The sequence below is a fragment of the Mugil cephalus genome, chromosome 5, assembly GCF_022458985.1.
Source record: "Mugil cephalus isolate CIBA_MC_2020 chromosome 5, CIBA_Mcephalus_1.1, whole genome shotgun sequence".
Taxonomy (NCBI): Eukaryota; Metazoa; Chordata; class Actinopteri; order Mugiliformes; family Mugilidae; genus Mugil; species Mugil cephalus.
This window is the reverse complement of record NC_061774.1, coordinates 2,774,440-2,793,959: the sequence shown is the minus strand read 5'-3', so window position 1 is coordinate 2,793,959 and position 19,520 is coordinate 2,774,440.

Sequence of the window (19,520 nt, the reverse complement as noted above, 5' to 3'; positions counted from 1 at the left end):
ATTTTGCATAAGATGTTGGCAGCTTGATGTTTCAGACCATTTCCTGAGGTGGAGCACATAAGAAGCCACATGCTAAAGTTGCACAAGCAGTTACGCCGCCTACCAGATACCTGAGAGGTTCAAACCATGGCTGAATTCACAGCAAGTCTATGCATAGGAAAGGAAGGGGAAACAGCTCACACTAGGGAGGCAATGAAATTCCTTAATATTTCATGAAGTGCAACAGCAGGGATTTAAGTAACAATCTCAATCATGCTGGAATTCTTTTGTAAACTTTTGACCTTTACAAATGTATGTTGGCATATTTGTGTCACATCTGCGCATCAGACAGGAACTGAAAACCAGCTGTAGAGATGATCTGGAAGCTATGAAGCAGATGGAGTTCCAGCCCGGTTTCAAGTTTTTTGGACGGCAAGGAAAGAAGCAACTGGGTTCAGCAATGAATAGCAGCAATTAGGTTTGCAAGGGAGACATTAAGACTTACTGTACATAGACAAGAGAAAAACCCAAACTTAAATACTTTGTAATAATAACAGAGCAAAAGGTGCACTTAATTTGGTGCTTGTAAGGGTTCTTCTGGGACGTGAGAGATTTCCAGTGTAATAGGGAAAGCAAAAGAGACAGCTGGATGGTTTCTGCTAACAGTGGCTGTGGAGCAACTGTTTCGTCATTCCAATATATGGCTTCATTCATTTACTTTCTTTTGCAGCATCTGTTTATCACTGAACCATAATCCTGTGAGTTCCCTGTGGGGCTTTATTCATGAGACACTTTTTCCCACAAACAGAACTTCTAGCTATGCAAGCATAAGCTGTGACACTTAGTGCGCTTCAAAATGATTTTTTCCTGAGAACGAAGTATCTTTTTTCCTTCAAAGAGTGATCAAAGCATGTTTAATATGTCAAAACGAATCACTGCAGAATGATGAAACTGGCTGCAAATAAACACAAAGCACATTTGAGACTACATTTTGCTTATAAAGCACATTATTCTAGTGAATACAAATCCTGCAAAGCTGAGGAAGTGTACGGTAAGATTAAGTTGCCAAAGGCCCCAATTATAAGGCTTGTGTGCCTCTGCACCACAATGCACCACATTTATAAATGCAGTCGTCACCCTCTTCACTTTAGCTTAACAACATTCCTGTCAGTTCAGAGGCTATGAAAAAAACATCAATGTATGAAATATCTCAAGGACAATCAATAGCCTAGTTGTCATACCTTTCTCAGACACAACAACGTAGGAGACTAAATTGGTCGGCGGGGGTGTATGATGAACCATTTTCAAGCCCAATTGGACTTTAGTGGCCATCAGAAAGGGCTCTTATTCCACACCAGGTAATGGTTAGCTGCCCTCCCCAGCAATATTAGATGTCATTCAGTAGGCTGCCGTGGGGACAGCAATTACCCTTGTGCTAATGTCTGCCTGTCCGCTCCATCCCCACTGCCCAGTGGCTCCATGATTTCTGCAGCTGGCTCCGGCTGGCCACTCTGTTTACAGTGGAGACCTCATCAGACACAGATCCTCCAGATTAGATCACAACTTTGACCCGCACGTCCGAACCGGCTCAGCCTCGAGCTAATGGCCCCAGCTGGCTGGAGATCAGGTAGACACAAACACAAACACATAGACACAAACACCTGCTGGTACAAATGCACACCTTTACAAGGACGTGAAGTCAAAATGCAGCACAAATAAGTATGTTTAAAAGCCACCCTGACGTGGACCTGTAATAGGCTGTAGGCAGTTCATAGTGAGTATTTTCAAAAAGCAGCAGATATTCAGATTTGAGTGGCTGGATGCAGTGATTTTTTGCTGAGCAGTCCACAAACCTTCATCCATTTGTAAAGAAATCAAACAGCAAAATGTATCACAATCATATTCAAGGATGGCCTGAATGCCAGCCCAAAGTTCCCAATTTTGATTTGGGCCTGCTCGGTTGGGAATTAAAAATAACTTCAAAGCATGAACAGCATTAAAGGTTTTTGTCAAGATTTGTTTTTCTGAAAAAATTCAAATATGACTTAGGCAATTATGCTATTATGCTAACGATATGTCACATATAATGTTGCTCTGATTGGTTGGAGGACGATCCAATTGCATGCAATCGCTCTATCAGTTTTGGATTTGGCTTCTGGATTTTCAGTATACGTGCATATACTGTACCAGTCAATTATAATAATACAATAATAAAATACCACAATACATATTCACCAAAAGATACGTACTGACACTGTATCCCTGGTGCAGTTTTTTGTTTTGGTACGCATCTTGGTCTTTTTTTAGCTATTAAATACTGATAGTGATATTGGCAGCAGAAATCCATATAGTCCTTCGCTAGGCTTTAATAAGGAGCTACCTACAAGTAAAAAAACACTGTGCTGTCTGTAGAGTGTTTACAGAGAGACTAAAAGATCCTCTGAGCAAAGCTAATTGATGTTCATTGTGCTACATACAAGCAAACATACCGTGGCATGCTGTTGCACCCTGCATCACATATGCAGAGGACACCGGGGAAATCAGCTTGTATAGCTTCCACTGATGAGACAAAAGCTTATGGGCTAAATACTTCTTTAACAGCGAGCACTCGGACTATATACTATGCACATCTTGAGCACAAAGAAGCAGCAGATGGAAAGGAGACACGGGGGATAATTGCACTGCTTCTTTGGAGAAAACAGAATCAATTTTTATTCACGCCATCAGTGCATGAAGATCACATAACCGCACAGTCACATAGACATGCGTGTGAGTAAGGCTCTCACTCAGGCTCCTTGACCTCTTGATTCCCCGTTCTTGCGCCTTACGCATGTAGCCGTCATTCAGGCTTTCTAAGTCTGAGCCTCAGTCACATGGGTCCCCCACCAGAGTCAAGACTGAGACCCCAATTTCACCTGCAGTGAGTGGATGACTGAGAGCTGTCACCTTTGCTCAGCACTAATACTGCTTTCAATGCTTTATAGGAGCATATGTGTGGCTCTCTTGTGCCCACATGAAAGGATAAAGAAAGTGTGCCTCAGTTTGCTTTGTATGGGATGAATCCTCATCAGGAAGGAGAGGGATTATTTCACAGCTGGAGACCAGATCTCATTCATCTTCTTGGTGCTCTTCTAAAGCTGAAGATATGTGGATGCAGCTGTAGGTCTGCTTCCTATTAGGAAGAACAAGCAGTAGGTATATAAGAAACTTGAATTAATTCAGTATAATCATTTTACAGGAACACCTGGGACATGAAATGTGCATTAGGCTATCAATACATGTTTATGTCCCAATGGCGTTGTATAGTTATATTTGCATTCATATTTGAACAATTAATTGCTATGTTTTCAGACAAGAATGCAAATGCAGTGCTGCAGCCACAGAGCGTAGTGATGGTAGTGAGCAGGAGTATTCCATGGGGAAGTTGAACATGACTAGGTGTCAGGAATTGGAGGAATTTAAAAAGCTGGATTCAGGGTGATACGGGTAGAGAGATGCTGGCTAAGGTAAGGGGTTTTCTGTCTGCTGCCTTGGGACTGAATGAGAAGAGCAGGTATTTTTACTTTAAGATAGTGCTTTGTGGTAAAGGAGACCCACCAGTGTCACATCTCAATCCATAACTTAATCAAGCAGAAGCTGATGTTTGTGGCTGCTGAGGAAATTAAGGATGTTATTGAGGAATAACCTCAGTAACATTTGATCAGTCAGTTATTTATCTGATTTGGCGGGCTCATAAATCTAAAGGTGTAAGGACTCTACAGCTCCTAAAAACATTCGGTTATATTTCATCTTCTGGATGAATTCTTCAGCTGTGGCTCACTGCTGCTATGAATTTGCTGCGGCTTAAATTTGTCCTTTTGACTGAGTTTTTCAAAACCACCACATAACACCCCTTTTGTGTGAATGTATAGCTGTGATTTTCTAAAATATGAAGTGAAGTCACTGGTTAAAAGTTCTTCAATTGAGCGAGAGACCCCTCTGTCACAGGGTTTGAATAAAATTTGTTTCTGTAATATTTTCCATAAGTTATTCCTTCTTCATTCCCCATACTTGCCCTGTAGCATCCAGTCATGTTGTTGTTATGAACATGATTAAAAAGGACTGATGCTATACTTTCAGCTTTCAGTTATATTTCAAAGGTAATTAGGCTAATTGTCTTGAAAACAAACAGGGGAAATGACGAGCACACACTCCGTATACCTGCATATACAGCCTCAAGCTGGATTGTGATTTCATCTCCATTTATCAGTCTTCACCCACCTTTGAATTACTTAACTGTCTGAGAGAGTGTTTTCCACTTCTCCATACAGCTGTGCATCGGCTAAATGATAGCTCAGTTCGCTTCATTTCCCCTGTTGCGTATATCTCTGAGCTGGGAACCACAGGTGCCCTTTCAAGTAATCCATTTTCTTGTCCCATATTTGCATACATGTATAATGCATGACAAAATGGCATCCCTAGGAGAGGGTCCAATGAGAGAGGACTATTTTTAGTATGCACCTGGCATCAGCACCGCCCATCCTGATATCTCAAGTTCAATTACAAAGGTTTGGAGCAGGGATGAGCGGGTGAGGTGTGCGGGCTGGGGACGGATGTTTAAAATTCCCAAATTATTCTCCCTGCTTTTTGTTCCCCGGAGTTGAAAGGATTTCCTCATAATGCAGTCAGGCAAATGAAAATATTAACACAGTTATGAACAAAGCATCGCTCTGTCATGGCAGCATTGTAAGAATAAAAGGACACACAGTGGATCAAAAGAAAGGGATTGAAGCGAGACAGAGGGAAAAAAAAGGTGTCTTTACTCCAGCACACAGCAAACAAAAAACAGATGAGAAGAAATTGTACTGTTTTTCATTTTGATGTATCTCTGTCTGTGTCTTGTCTACCTGTGGGTCTGTCTATGGATCGTCACCCCAACACTCCCTTTCTGTCAAAATCAATCACATTGTGCTTAGTAGGCTTTGCAGGTATGGCGAGATGATATTGTCAAACTCAACAATAACAATAAGCATATTAAAATCTCAACGCTTCCTTCACACTATCTCTTCCTCGCCACAATTTTCAGTTTCTAGATTGTATCGCGAGTGAATATGAACTCCATTCCAAGATAAGTCAACCTTTTATAGCAGTGAATTTCCTCTCTCTCTGGTTTCCTATCTCGTCTCTATCAATTTTAGTTTCCCTCTGAATTATTGGTCTGACGTGTAAATATACACGCTTTTATTCAGTGGATGGAATGCAAATAAGCGCCATCCACCCCCCAAAAAATCTTCCCTTGCCTTACATGACCTGACATTTCCGAGAGAAGGGCAATCGACTACTTTCAGCTTTGGAGACATGAGTTGTGTGTAAAAGAAGTGGGACAGCTTCCTTCCTTTTAAATGACATTATCGTGAGCAGAGTCCCTTCTGCCTTACCTGGGCTGCAGTGCTTAGATTTCACTCCAGTTTCGAAGCAGGCTGATAAAACTTTCTGATAGCGTTTAATGTTACTGGTAATGAGAAAACACATTCATATATATATATATATATTTCTGAGCAGTACCGAATTACTTGGTGCATAAATGTGCATGCCGGCGCCTGTGCGTGTTTGTGTGTGTGCAATGACGGCAAGTCTGTTGAAGTATGAGGGAACAGACTGAGATTGCTATCTCCATGATGGATTGTCGAGTGCAGCTGCTTTAAAATACTATTACAACACAGTCCCCGGCTTGCTAAAGGGTGTTTGCTAATGTATTACTTCTCTTGGGACTGAGTTTGCGTCTGCTCTAGTTTAAAAGTTTGCAACAAATACACCTACAAAATACGACAGCATGGATTCTTTTTGGGGTGTCTGGAGGAAGAGAAACAGCAAGAAAGATTGTGCTCATGTATACATCATGCAGTGAGAGACACTCACTCGGCTTGCCTTGTTTTGGCAGAGCTGTTTGGTTATGCAATTAAAACACGTAAATTGATAGCACAGCAAAACAACTGTCCTAGTTTAATTCCCGTCTAATGACATTGCTGCTAAGCGGACCCCTGCCTCTAGAGGTGTAGTACAGGAAAAAGCTCATTAACCCGTAGACAGCCTGCACCTATCTATTTAATGATTAGAAGTGCAATGAGGAAAAGTTTTTGTAGACATGTAAACCACACAAAGCCCAGCAGTAGTGTGTCCCTGCAGAGATGCAACTGATCCCACTTTCCTGTTCTTAAGTGGTGAAAGAATGAGAAGAGGAGAACGGACTGGACACGGTGGTGGCATTTCATGTTAGAGTAACAATGGCTCTACATACACACCAAGATCTCGGTCTCTATGGGCCACGTTGTTTATATGTGTGTATGCTTTTTGTTTTTCTCCTCCTGAGGTCAATAACTCAGCCACAGCATAAATGATTTATGCTTGGCATCATCTGAAAATGTTGCTTTCAGCATGGTCCAAGTATTGATTGCTGGGTATTGACTGAAGACCGAGGTGTCAGATTCAATCGGGGAAACATGAGGGTGCTCTATTAATGCCGTATTGTTCTGTGCTCATTAAGCTTACATATTCGATGCGCTCTGCTTCTGATTCTGTTGATTCTGCTTCTGTTGTCTGACGGGAGCATGCGAGCAGTTTTTCTGCGTGCATGGTTTTACCTAAAAGTTAATTTTCAGCTGGCAGTGACGCACAGTTGGAAAAGGGTTCCCATTCTGTATCTCTGAAAAGCATTAAACATATGTGTTGGTACTCAAGCAGTTAGCTTTGTCTAAGAATAAAAGCTGCATGTCTTTCAACAGCCCGTCTCAAAGTCTTGTCACTCAATTTGCTTCAGTTACTTGTCATTTGTGCGTTAAGCTTTTGTAATGTCATTTTGTCTCCTCTTGCATTTTGTTGTCAGCTTGCCTCTTTCATGAAAAAACAAAAACAAAAAAAACAAACAAAAGGGTCTATTAGATGTTTGAATCCTGATTGTTTATTGGAGCTTTTATTTATTTTTGTAGTTGAGGAGATAAACTTCTAAACAAAGCATTTTTGTCTGAGGCCTACAAGTTTAATCCACATTTGGGAGGGGGCGAAAAGGATGTAAGCCAAATATTACTTCACTACCTAAATGCCATGGTTCACACAGTTTTTTGAAACAAGTACTTTCTCAGGACAAGCTGGCAAATGCTGAAAATCTACAGTCTATGGGGACTCCTGCAAAAACCCACATTGTGTAATTGACTGAATATGGTTCTTATCCAAACAGTGCCACACGCTCTGGCCCTAAGGCTCACTGTTCAGCTGCTGACAGGTGCAACCGCAAATAAAAAAAATGCATTTCTATATATTTCAATTTTATTTAACGTCAACAACTGCAAAATTTACATAAACTAAATGGTTTATTAAACCAGTGTCATTTTTTTATTGGGTAATTGCAATGGGTTAATCAAATAACTGACTGTGTCTGGTGGTCATGTTTTCCTGTATTTTCTGTGCACTGTGTGTTTTGTGTGTCTACCTCCCTGTGGGTGTGTTCCCCTGTGAGATGTGTAAGTGAAACTTTTAAGTATCCGGATTCAGGTTTTCATTGACTGGGCTGTTCTAAGACGACGTGCTTATCGCAAGCCCTCAGGGCACCTGTGTTAATCCCCAAGAAAAGATGACATCAAATGGAAGCAGAGCAAGGGATTATGGGGGGTGTTGTGGACCATGATCAACTGCAACTGAGAACTGGATGGACAGGGGGAACCAAACCCCAAAAAACACCACAGAATGGGGTGAGGAGGAAAACAGCATATGAATTAACCATTACAACACATAAGGACTTTTCACCACTGCCAAGCCAGGAAAGCTTCCGCATTAATTTTAGTCAGACCAGCACGAGTAAGGGTGGAGAGCAGTTTTCCCACTGAAACCAGTCCCTTCAGTCAGCACCTAATTCAGTGAGTTCTAACAATACTGCCTCTGTTAATTCCTGGAGAGTGCCAAGTATCAGCCTCTTTAATGCCTTCCTGTGAAACCAGGTTTTCGTATTTCACATCGAACAGTTATTCAGTGTGAACTCAGCTTTTCTGTCTGGATTTGCAGAGGTAACAATGTCCGTTTTTTGCTCATAAACTTATCACCCCTAAGGTTAGATTTTTAATGTTTATACATTATTGTATTAATATGCACATTTAATTTAATATTTTGGAGCTCTGTTAACACATGCACCATCTTTTATGTATGTTCACGCCCCTGGCAAAGCCATTCACGCTGACAGAAAAAAAAGGAAAACACGTCTCTCAGCAGATCTCTATCAGTTTCAGATGAGCTTGGATTGGTGTTTTAATATCAACTTTAGATCACTGGCCCATTATTATTTTGATTTTCTCTTATTGTTCTCATCAGTGCACTACCTTCTCATTAGCACATGGCAGATACAAAGTGAAGCTTCTATATTGTGTCAAAAACAATCGCAGATACGTTTATGAGAACAAAGTCTGAGTTTGTTACATGTAACAGTACATAACTGAATATATGGTAAAGAAAATTTCTGCATTTGAGGAGTTGAACCTGCCATCATGTCCTTTTTACTATATGGAACATTCTCTGTTTGCTTTGTTTTTCCAGAGGAAAAAAGAAAATAATAGTAAAAAAACAAAACAAGAATTAATAATAATAAGTCACACTTGAACTCTGTCCTGTAACCTGAACTCACTGCCGCACTTAAACTAGGAGACTATTAATAATCCCCTATTGAAGCTTATCTAATGAGCAGACACACTTGTGTTGTTAAATATTTGTCTTGTTCCTTTCTCTAATTACACATTAATGGGCCCGTGCTGGGTTCATTTGTCGCAGCATGAGCAAGCAGTAAATAATGGCTCTTTTGGGGTAGTTTGCTAGAGAGTGGCCTCATCCAGAAAGGGCCTCATCTATTGATCTCACCTTGAGTTATTCAACTTGCAGTAAGAAAAAGTGGTGCTTGTCAGCTCAGTGTTGGACTTTGCATTGAAGGTCTTTATTTATCAGTGTCTGTAGTAATCAGACTAATTCAAATGCACAGCCGTTCTTGGACTTCTACCAAAGAATCTGGAGGAGGAAACAGAGGCAAATTAAACAAGGTCATGTATTTTTTATGTCCAGACAACAGACCTGGGTCAGATAGAGTGTGGTCGTTCTTTTTCTTTGGTTTTGAGGTTAAATAAATAAATAATAAAAAAAGACCTTACATGCGTGTTTCCCTTCCATTTTGGTCCCAAAACATGGCGATACTGCAGAAAATGCTTGTTTCAGCTAAAATAAGAGGACGGAAGCTTTCATGATTAAAAAATAAACACATAGTAATGCCGCTGAGAAATTATTCCATAATGTATTTGGGTCAGAATTCTGAAGCATCACCTTAAGGAAGGTTTAAGGAAACTGCAAAAATTTGAAGAATTTGCACAAACACACCACTTGACTGACATTGTTTTTGAGTTAATGTGCTTAAGGGGAGATGGAGACATGTTTTCCAAGTTTTTTTCTGATGTAGCAACTTCAGCTTTTTCAGCTATTACAGAAGATTTTCTCCCATATGTATGGCACCCATTGTTATTGTAAGATCTTTGCTGAATGCTTTAAGGGCCTTACACCCAGGAAAAGGCAAAACACAGTATCAATTCAGTCAGTAGTAACAATTATAGGCAAAGTGGACGGGTACTAAGTTCTTAACTTAACCATCTGAACTCTGAAGCAACACAACTGAAGCGACGACAAATCATAGTGACTATTTGACTGTACCAAATGTTTACCGCAAGGAAACACTGTCCATGACTTTGGCCACCACATTAACTGTGCTTATAGTGGGTACGGCAGAGTCAGGTGAAGATTACAGTGCCTTCTTTCCAAACAGAGAGCACTGAGCTGGTTCTTGGTCATCTATAATGTACAAGTTTGATCTAAAATCTGCACTTGGCCTAAATTAAAAGAGAAGCCCATACTCTAGCAATATTTTAATGTTCTGCTCATTTCACTCATTTGGGATTGGAAATCTTTTAAAGGTTTACCTAACGCTCACTAGCAGCCAACTATCGGCTTCAAAGCAATGAGCGGCGAGTTAATATCTTTACATGTCGACTAGGCTTTAGAATCATTGCATTTTCTTTGTCTTCGTGTCTTATCAACACAAAACTTGACCAGAAGCAGACATAAGAGAACAATTACAACTTGCCTGACTTTCTCTCATTGCAATTAACATTTTGTCTCCTCTTATTCTCTGAAGTTTTATTTACAGTTTAAAGTTTGTGCCTGCTACTTTTTCTTTTCTATTTATTTCGCCTATGCATAGACTTTACGCCACCTTTAGATGACACAAGAAAAAAAATGATGAATGCACCTAATTGGCTTTTTTGTTTTGTTGAAAGCTTTATTTTAAGATTGATGTGAAAATAGGTGATGGCAGTGGTTAAAAAAAACTACAAGAAAGCTGCTGGAAGAGCTGATGCTGTTGTTTTCTTTGAAGGACAATCTCCTCTCCATCTGACTCGTGTGCATGTGAACTTGTGATATATATACTTGTGCATTATGTGTGTAGGAGTACTATAAGAAGTAGTAGCCTTGAGCAGAAAGCTGTGCTAGCTAGGTCACAGGAGATCTAAAAAGTTTTCTCCTCGAACAATCTAATGACAGAAATAATTGCAATCATCCTTGACTGTCCTGGATTCTTATTACTGTTATGAACACTTAAAGTGTAATGTTCCTCGTAAATCATACCTCATTTCCATGTCAGGGTGACCCGGTAATTAAAGAGATGATCTCTCAGCCAGGAGGATTAGGTTCAGGCCCTTCTGATGGCAACCTGCTGAAATGTCCTTTTGCAAATAATGTCAGGTAGCGCTGACATTACAGTCTGACCCCAAAATGAGAAGACCATTCCTGCTTTGAGGATTAATAAAATATCACTGTAGCACATTACAAATGCATACTCCATTCATGATGTGAATAACCCGTCTCTTCGAATGGTACTTTTTTTTAAGCAGATGACATTGACTTACATTCGAATCATCTATTAATCATGAGCAAAAGTCCTAAATGAATTCTTGTTCCAGCTTCTCAGTTGTTAGTTAGGGCTGCTTCTCTCTGTTTATACAGATTTCTACATTAAATGACGTCCTTTATATGAGCCAGTACTTGCTTTTGTTGGTCATTAAGAGGTGCCAACAAACAAACAACTATGCCAAATATGTGTTTGGGGTAATTTAGAACAGCTTTCTGTTTGCTTCTGCACGGACAGATAGGGAGGCATTTGCCTTTGCAGAAGTTCAATCAAAAATAAACTGTAAAAAATAAAAAAAAGCAGATAATGTCCCGTCAAAAACTTTTGTGGAGCAGATAAAATATGTCTGTCAATATTTGTTTGCTCACAGATTTGTCATAAAGTGAAACCAACTGGAGGTGACAGAATATCTGAGGATGAGGCACTTTGAACAGTAAAATAAGCTTTTAAATACAAAGATTTGGTCTCGTTTTTTTTTTTTTTAATATTTTCTGACATTTTACTGATGAACTGATTGATTAATCCGTTAAATAATTAAACTAATCAGTGGTGATTACATTAGAAAAAAAGCTGCAGTTTTTCTTGAACTGAACTCAAATTAAATCTGTGAAATTAAAGCAAATTAAATCTTTGGACTTGAGTTAAATGTGTAACAGCATGTTGCGATTGACATCATGTTATTGTATCTAAGAGCAACACTTTTAGCACAAATGAGCAAGATGTAATATGTTAATCTGCCAGTACAATTAACTGATAAGTAAGCCATCATGTGTAGTAAAATGAAGCTGTTTGGTAAATAGGAGACAGAAGGTTTCTGAGGTCAAAAACAACACTTGGCTGCATCCCACTAATTATTTTCCAGAATGTTCATTAGCTTGGGAAGAGACGTGTGGGTATGGCTGTCCTCTCAACCTACTTTACAGTCTCTCACAGGAACAGAGCTCATCCAAAAGCGGTGTAGTTCTGGCTTCTGCCCAAGTTTGCAGCACAGTTGCAGAGCAAAGAGAGGCAGGATGAGGAGAGATGGTGGCAGCATCTTTGCTCGTGTCTTTGAGTTAGTGGGGAATGCTATTCTGTCATGGTTAATCACCAGCCCCTCTTACAGTGTTTGAAGGAAGAGAAGGAGGGCAGCCGGAGCCCTCTTCTAGGCCCTGTAACAGAGCCGCACCACAGGGTCCGTCAGGAGCTTGCAGAGACAAATTCAGAATCCAATTGATTTCAAAGGCCAGGAGACCAATGTGTTTACCTCATCAAGCACGCAACCGAGTGGAGAGAATAAACAAAGTGAAAGGAATAAAGGAATAGGTGGGGTTATCATATGTGCTGTGACCCTCCAGTAATGACACTCCCAGCCTCCCCACCTGCACCTTGCCAGTTTTCATATCCCACCTTATCAGCAAAGGAGGAAGGTGGTTTGCTGATAAAATTCCAAGTGTTCCTGTAGCAGGATTTTCTCCAGGCACAATTATCTCCCCAAAGCAGTCACTCCACCCCCTGTTGGGTGGATGTGAATTGCCTCAATAAGAGGTCTGCCTTCCTTTTTTCCTACTTCCACTGGTTGTTGATTGTTGATCTCCCTCATAGCCTCAGCCCTGGTCTGACAGAAAATCAGCCGCAGGCTCAACTTGCATTATCAGCCTGGTTGATGCAATCTCTTTCTTCCAGATTGCCCCAAAATAGCTGGTAGATGACTTCAGAGACCAGGCAGTGACTAGGTTTTGAGATTTGACTGTGAATTACAAACCTGGGGGGAAAAATGCAACCTTTTGAACAGTTGATTCAAAAGGGGAAAGATTCTTGAAAGTGGCCATATGGATGAATGATGGTATAAGAGAGATTAAGTATGGGTGCACAGCAAACTGAGGATAATATATGTGCTGATATTTACTAATTTTTGGAAATTCTGTATGTCGATATTTGAATACGGCTTTGGAGTTACTGAAGTATGAGTGAAAATGTGCCTCCTGCTTCAGGTTCAAAATGAGAAAGCTTCATTTGCAATTTGTGATTGTCATGCAACGCACTGTCACACCGGATTTGGAAGATCAAAGTTTCCTTCTGTATCAAATTTTAAAATGTGAGAATTCAATGTGTTTGAAGTAAATGTGCATAAACAACAAACATGTCATTATACAAAGTGAATCTTGTAATATGTTGTTATAATGCCTTCCTTGAATGTTTGCAAATGTGTCAGAGCCACAATGACAGGAAGAGAAAACCCTCTTTGAAATCACAGGCTGCTTGGTCTGAGATGTTAATCTGATAATAATAGCCATTTGCAAAGTACAAAGACAAAGCATGATGTCAGTGTTAGGTGGTAAATTTTCCATCTGCATGCAAAGGAAGAAAATAATGATGCCATTATGTGGTGTAACCAAACAGTGGAACAGCTTGGTGTGTTATAATATCCTCGCTGAGACCTCTGTTAAAACCCATTACCATAAAAGAAGCAGGGAGCTGCACTTATTAAAGGCAGAACAAGATTTCTCCTCTCAGAAAGAGACAGAGGAGGTGTCTGTGCATCACCATCTACACAAGCCCTCTGTGGCATCTATTTCTATGCGGAGGCTTGTTTCTGTTCGCCTGCAGAACGAAGGTAATACTACCCTTCGTTCAGCAAGCTCCTGCGCACATGACAGTTCATTTTCTGCATGATCTCCCAAAAGTCGATACGATCTTGTAAAGACAAATACCAGATAGCAGTGGCTAACTGATGCAGTTTGAGGGGAACACCATTAATCATGCTCTCCTGCAGGGCGGGGGCGAGGGTGGGTCTCCACAGCAAGTCGTCATGCATTAATGAAATCACCAGATGATCTATGAATGAAATCACAGCTGGTGGTGCCTTCATTACCCATAGTGTTCTGCAAGGTCTGGGATCACGGGTCTGTATCAAACGAGGTGGGAGGTAACCGGAGAAAGCCCTGCTGTGGAGATGATGTGTCTGCTCAGTTAAGAAGATAGAGTCAAGTGTGTCATTCAAGGTTGACCACGTTGTAGATTGGATATTTGACTGAATGAGGACACTTGCCAAACATTCTGAATTGCATACTTTGACTATTTGCTTTTTGTACATTCGGCCCGATACCCCTTTTACTAATCCTTTTTTACAACTGCACCCGTCCAACTAACAAGTTTAGTTGAGATATAGTTTTGGTGATATAGTACTATGGGCGGGACCCTGGGCTTGTGGTTGACCGTATAAATAAAGACTTTGGCTTCCACACTGCTTTCAAAGACATAAAATGGTTGGTACCTCCACAGAATATATTGTTTCAGTTTAAAATCCTACTAACAATACTAACTAACACTCCTTTTGTCAGATTTGTAAGGTCAGGTAACACACACTCAGGAAATTAAAATAAATTAAAAGACAATAACAAAATAAATGACAAAATTATGCAAACAATAAATGTCCCTTGAATGGTGTTTCCTAAATCATAAAACTAAAGTGATTTTCATTAAATCCACATTTGTTATAGAGTGAAACTTATTGACTCAACGCTATTTGGGTTTTTATCATGTTACTTGTGTTAGAAGGTTCAGAAAAGAAAGATGGTTTGCACTGTAAAATGAGACCAGATGCACTAGGACATGATGGGGCTTTTGGCATTTGTCATACTACATACAGGGACATGTTAACCGCTTTTCTATACTAATGAGTCTAATGGTATGGGAATTCCATTCAAATCTGTAGACTTGTAACTGTGAATGTGTGAATCTCCTTTTTAATGCCCACATGAAAATTTAAATAAACATTTAAAGAAGTTGGGTTTCTGATGGTATAGAAGGGTTACAGACAGTCTGACATTAACTGATCTGTCATCTAATTCCAACTTTCAAATAGAGAATAGAGAGCTAAATGCTGCTTGAGAGGGCCACCACATTACTCTCACGTTGTGTGCCATAACTCACATATCTCAATTTCTCTTGGAGTGTAACAGATTTATTTAAGTGTAACTGGGTTATTCAAATGTTTTTATTCCCAACTCTCCTGTACTACTGTTGACATATTGTATGAAGTATCCAGTATCATCACACTCTCCTGTCTGATGCAATTGAAACATTTTTGCAAATAGATCATTGGAAGGGTCCATTAACGAATTCACCTTATGTTGACTAAAATGTGGCACCTGACGAAAACCCTTACGACGGGGCTTGTTGGAATACTTTAATTTCAGTAAGGACTGAAATGACGAACTACAGATCTGCTGGTATTTGTTATGGGTCCTTGATGAATTCTATTTAGTGACAAAGTCTGATGTACAGTGTACTCAAAATACTAAATTGCAAGGGTTACATTCAATTGAATTGTATTCATATAGTGTCAAAAGGTCATATGGAGGGACCCATCACCTTGAAGCTGGCTAGATCAAGACAGAAAAGATAAGGGATTATTGATGTACATCAAGTCTTGTTTATTGTCTATGTTTACCGCTTGGTGATTTAATTATAAAACCACAAAGATCTGCCAGGCCAGTGATTTGATGGACAAATGTGGAACAGCAGCATAATCATACACACATCTGAGTGCTGTAGGGTTGAACAAAATGGCTCTAATAGAGAGTTTGCACAGGGTGTCATCAGGGCGGCATCAGTCCAGAAGTCGTTGGAGGTCTTCTGCAAGGTAAACAAAGGGTACGGACTGAATTAGATCATAGAAAATGGTGAATTATTGAAGTGCTTTTGGCTGTATCAACTGGGCAGGCCATGTAAAACATTTGGAATTTTATAGACTGCCAAAAGTTATCAGAGGAAAGGACATGCTTGTTGTTAGCAAAGCTAAACTAGGATCTACAGGAAAATCTGAATTTGTTCAGCCTATTTCTTGTCAGGTAACTGAAATGTTGATATCAGCGACTCTTAACATATTTTCTACTGTAATGGTAAAAATTCTGACCTTTATCAAAAGAATGACCCAGATTGGTGCCATCTGTTGGAAGGACGGACCAGCAGCTGACCAGAAATGGGCTGAACACATTCAGACTTTTGCCTGAATATCCTGGTTTAGCTGTGCTGACCACAAGCACCTCCTTTCCTCTGATAACTTTTTTTTTATTGTTCTCCCTGATTTGTAATAATTTTTGGCAGTATGTACAATTCCAAATGTTTTTTAAGGTCTACCCAGTTGGTACAGCCAAAAACACGGCAATAATTCACCATTTTCCATGATCTACTTCAGTGTGTGTGCCTTGTTGACTTTGCAGAGTGACTCCAACATGGTGACTTACGGATTGAGGACACGCTGCGAAAACCTTAGTTGTAACATTATTCAGTTACTGCAAAGGACTTTTTTCTCTGTGTTGGCTGAAACACGCTCCAAAATGAAATCTATGGAACTATGAAACCAAAACTTTATTTTTGTAAGAATAGATCTGCTATGCCAGGCCAGAATCCAGCTACCTGGGGAGGACTTTTCCACCATACTTCTTCTTTCTGGAACCCCTAACCCTGCCATAGCTGACCCAAGAAAACTCCTCGGACCAACTCAGCAGGAATTACCTTTGTTGTTCCCTTTGTAGCCACACAGGGTTATTTTTCTGTTTTTCCTACCAGACTTGCAGTGGTTGTGGAAGTTTCTTTGGGTGGTGCATGTGTCTGATGCCCTTAACAGGCCACCCCTGGCAAGATGAAGATGAAAGACCCTGGTATTGAGAGGCCTGAGGAGAGACAGCACTCTTCAGTCACCATGGTTCACCTGCTGCCTGAAAGTTATTTATTTCATTATTTTTAAATAGTTTACCAGAATAAACTATCTTTGGTTACTTTCTTGTCCAGTCTTCTCTCTATGTTGCGGCCCTTGAGCCCTGTTGTAACAAGATCACTTATTTCTCCATTGTGGAGCCCCGTGTGTGCCTTTAAGTTTCTGTGAAAACTATGTTTACTGCTGAAAATTCATAGTTTATATATAGTATAACGTAATTTTTAGCAACAAATTTAAAATGACTCATTTGGGTCTCATGTTCTGGCCTGTACTACCACTACAAATTGAAGACACACTGAAGTTATTCAGGCCTTTGTACCATTCATATTTTTATGCACTTCTAACTGGCATGTAATGGGAATACTACAGGCAGGATTTCGTGCTTACAAAGGCAGCTGCAGAGCGTTTAAAGGCATCGCTCCTACAGCTAGTAATGACACACAAGACACCAATTACAATATGTGCCGGTCAAGGCTCTCTGTAGTGTTGCATTCCTTGGTTTCTTTCATTTCATGTAACTTAATTCAGTGAAAAGTGTGTTTAACACTACAAATTAGCAAGGTCTCTTTTATGCTTGAGGCTGTGTCACTTGTATAGTGTTAGAAGTGTTAGAAGAGGAAATAAACCCACATGTGTTGAAATGACTTTGCAGAGGACCTAGAGAAGCTAGCGTTGCTGTAGAGTCTGCCCTTCTTTTGAAACATAAACTCTGTGCATTGATCTGACTTTCCCTGTCATCTGCACTCTTGTTGTTGACATACTGGTGGAACCGTTTCATGTTGTACTGCATACAGTTGTGATACAAATCCAATACAATCCAAGGCTGTCTCTTTCCCTCTGTTGCAGGAACTATTACATGGAGTCTTGACATCCTGACACAGCGCTAGGGCTGAATAGCTCTCATTGTGCTGCCACTTATCACAGGAATGAAATGAACATTGTAAATCAGTCTGCAATAGAAACTGAATGCATCTGTTTTCACACCCAATGATAAGGATTATGACAATAGACTGGAATGAAAGTTTCCATTCTAAAGTCCTTTAAATCTCAGTGACAGATGTCCAATCATTGGCAACTCATGGAGTCATGATATGGTATATCAGCTGGTCATATATAATGAAGAGCTGATACAAGTTAAGCTTTCCCACTAACTTCAGCCAACACATATTAATATGGGGTAGATACATGGAGCAGAAACTCCCAACAAATGCAAGTCATATAGTTGACTGTCTGCTGTCAAACAATAAACAATGTAAGTTTTTGAAATCAAGCATGACGTATACAAATGAAATGTATTATTTAACGCAGCTGCATTTCTTGATTTTGTTGTGGATCCCCATTTGCATTTGTTCAAAGACAAGCTAATTTTCTTGCAACATACAGGACTGCATCTGATATAAATTCTGAATGAAGCTCATGCTTGTTTGATGCACCATGTGCTTAAAATTGGCAACACGCTTTGATAAATAATTAAACGTTTCTTTTGAGTGGCTTATAAGGCTGCATTCTTCCCGCTGCACATTCTATCCCATTAATAATTTTAATTTATTAATCATCACCTCTTTATTTTACTTTGAGCAAAATGAAATGTTTACAACTGATTCTCAGTTTATTTGATCTAATCCGCTGACTTGGGAGCAGCTTGTGAATCACAAGTAACAATTCATCCGAGTACTCAGCAAACAAGATGTAGAGCCATCAACAGAGCTGATAACAATGTCATTAGCATTGTTGTATCCCACAATACAACAACGTAGTTGTTGACACTGAATAGTGAGTCAGTTTCTGTAAACAAGAACATTTCAAGTACAGTGAACTTTATTTGCCCTCAGGGGAAGTGGAAAATTACAATGGCAAAGAACACAAGCTGAAAAGAACATGAAGTTAAGAACCAACATTGTCATCATAAGATTTAAGACTTTTCCAGTGGTAGGGACTAATTCACAGAGCATGGCAAACTGAAAGAATGTGTACAGTCCGCAGTGTGATTTTACATTTCTGATAACATACATAATGTATTCAGGCAGAGGAGGAAATAAGTCCTGCACTTATGAGCTTCACTGATTGCTGCTCTTTATGTCTGCAGCATATTATTTTAGTCATACTTTTAAGATTTTAAATAGAAAACATTAAATTATATTATAAAATTTGATTAGTTGTTGCAATTACGTATAATAATACGCCTCTCAGCTGAAAATCAATATCAGCAAATAAGACATTCATCAATGACAATGGCCAGTGTCATGCTGGCTAGCTACACCCTGGTTACTGGCAGCCCTATTTATGTTTGTATTTACTAATAATTTACCGCTTTATGAATGTACTGAAAAGGCCTTCTTACTGAGTAGGTAGTTACGTGGTGATTCTTTTTGAAAGAAGGTTACATTGAATTCTTATACGTACATTTGGAATTTGTATTACATTTGTGCTTATTCAAGGCTGAGTGTGATGAAAAGCTCGAATAAAAACTCAGTATAAACTACTACCCAAATTGCTATGTCACCAACACTGGAGCAGAATTTTACAATCTGTGCATCCACAGATCCAACACAGCTTGTTAAAATATCCAACTGCTGGCAACCATTCAGTCAGATGAATATCTTTTACTTTCATTTTTAAATTCATCTGCTTCAGTAGAATGCAGCTTTGTAGCCGAGTATTTGAAAACAAATGATTTGTTGTTTGGAAATATGGACAGCAAAATCTGATCCATTAACAAACCATGGAATGTCACTGGTGCTAATACAAGCCAGATGGACAGTTTGTCTCCTCTTTAAATTTCCTCAGCAGAATTCTTAGACAGTTATTACAAGAAGCTTTTATCGTTGGACTCAATGCTTTCTGCTCTTGTGATTATCAGCGATTGTGAAA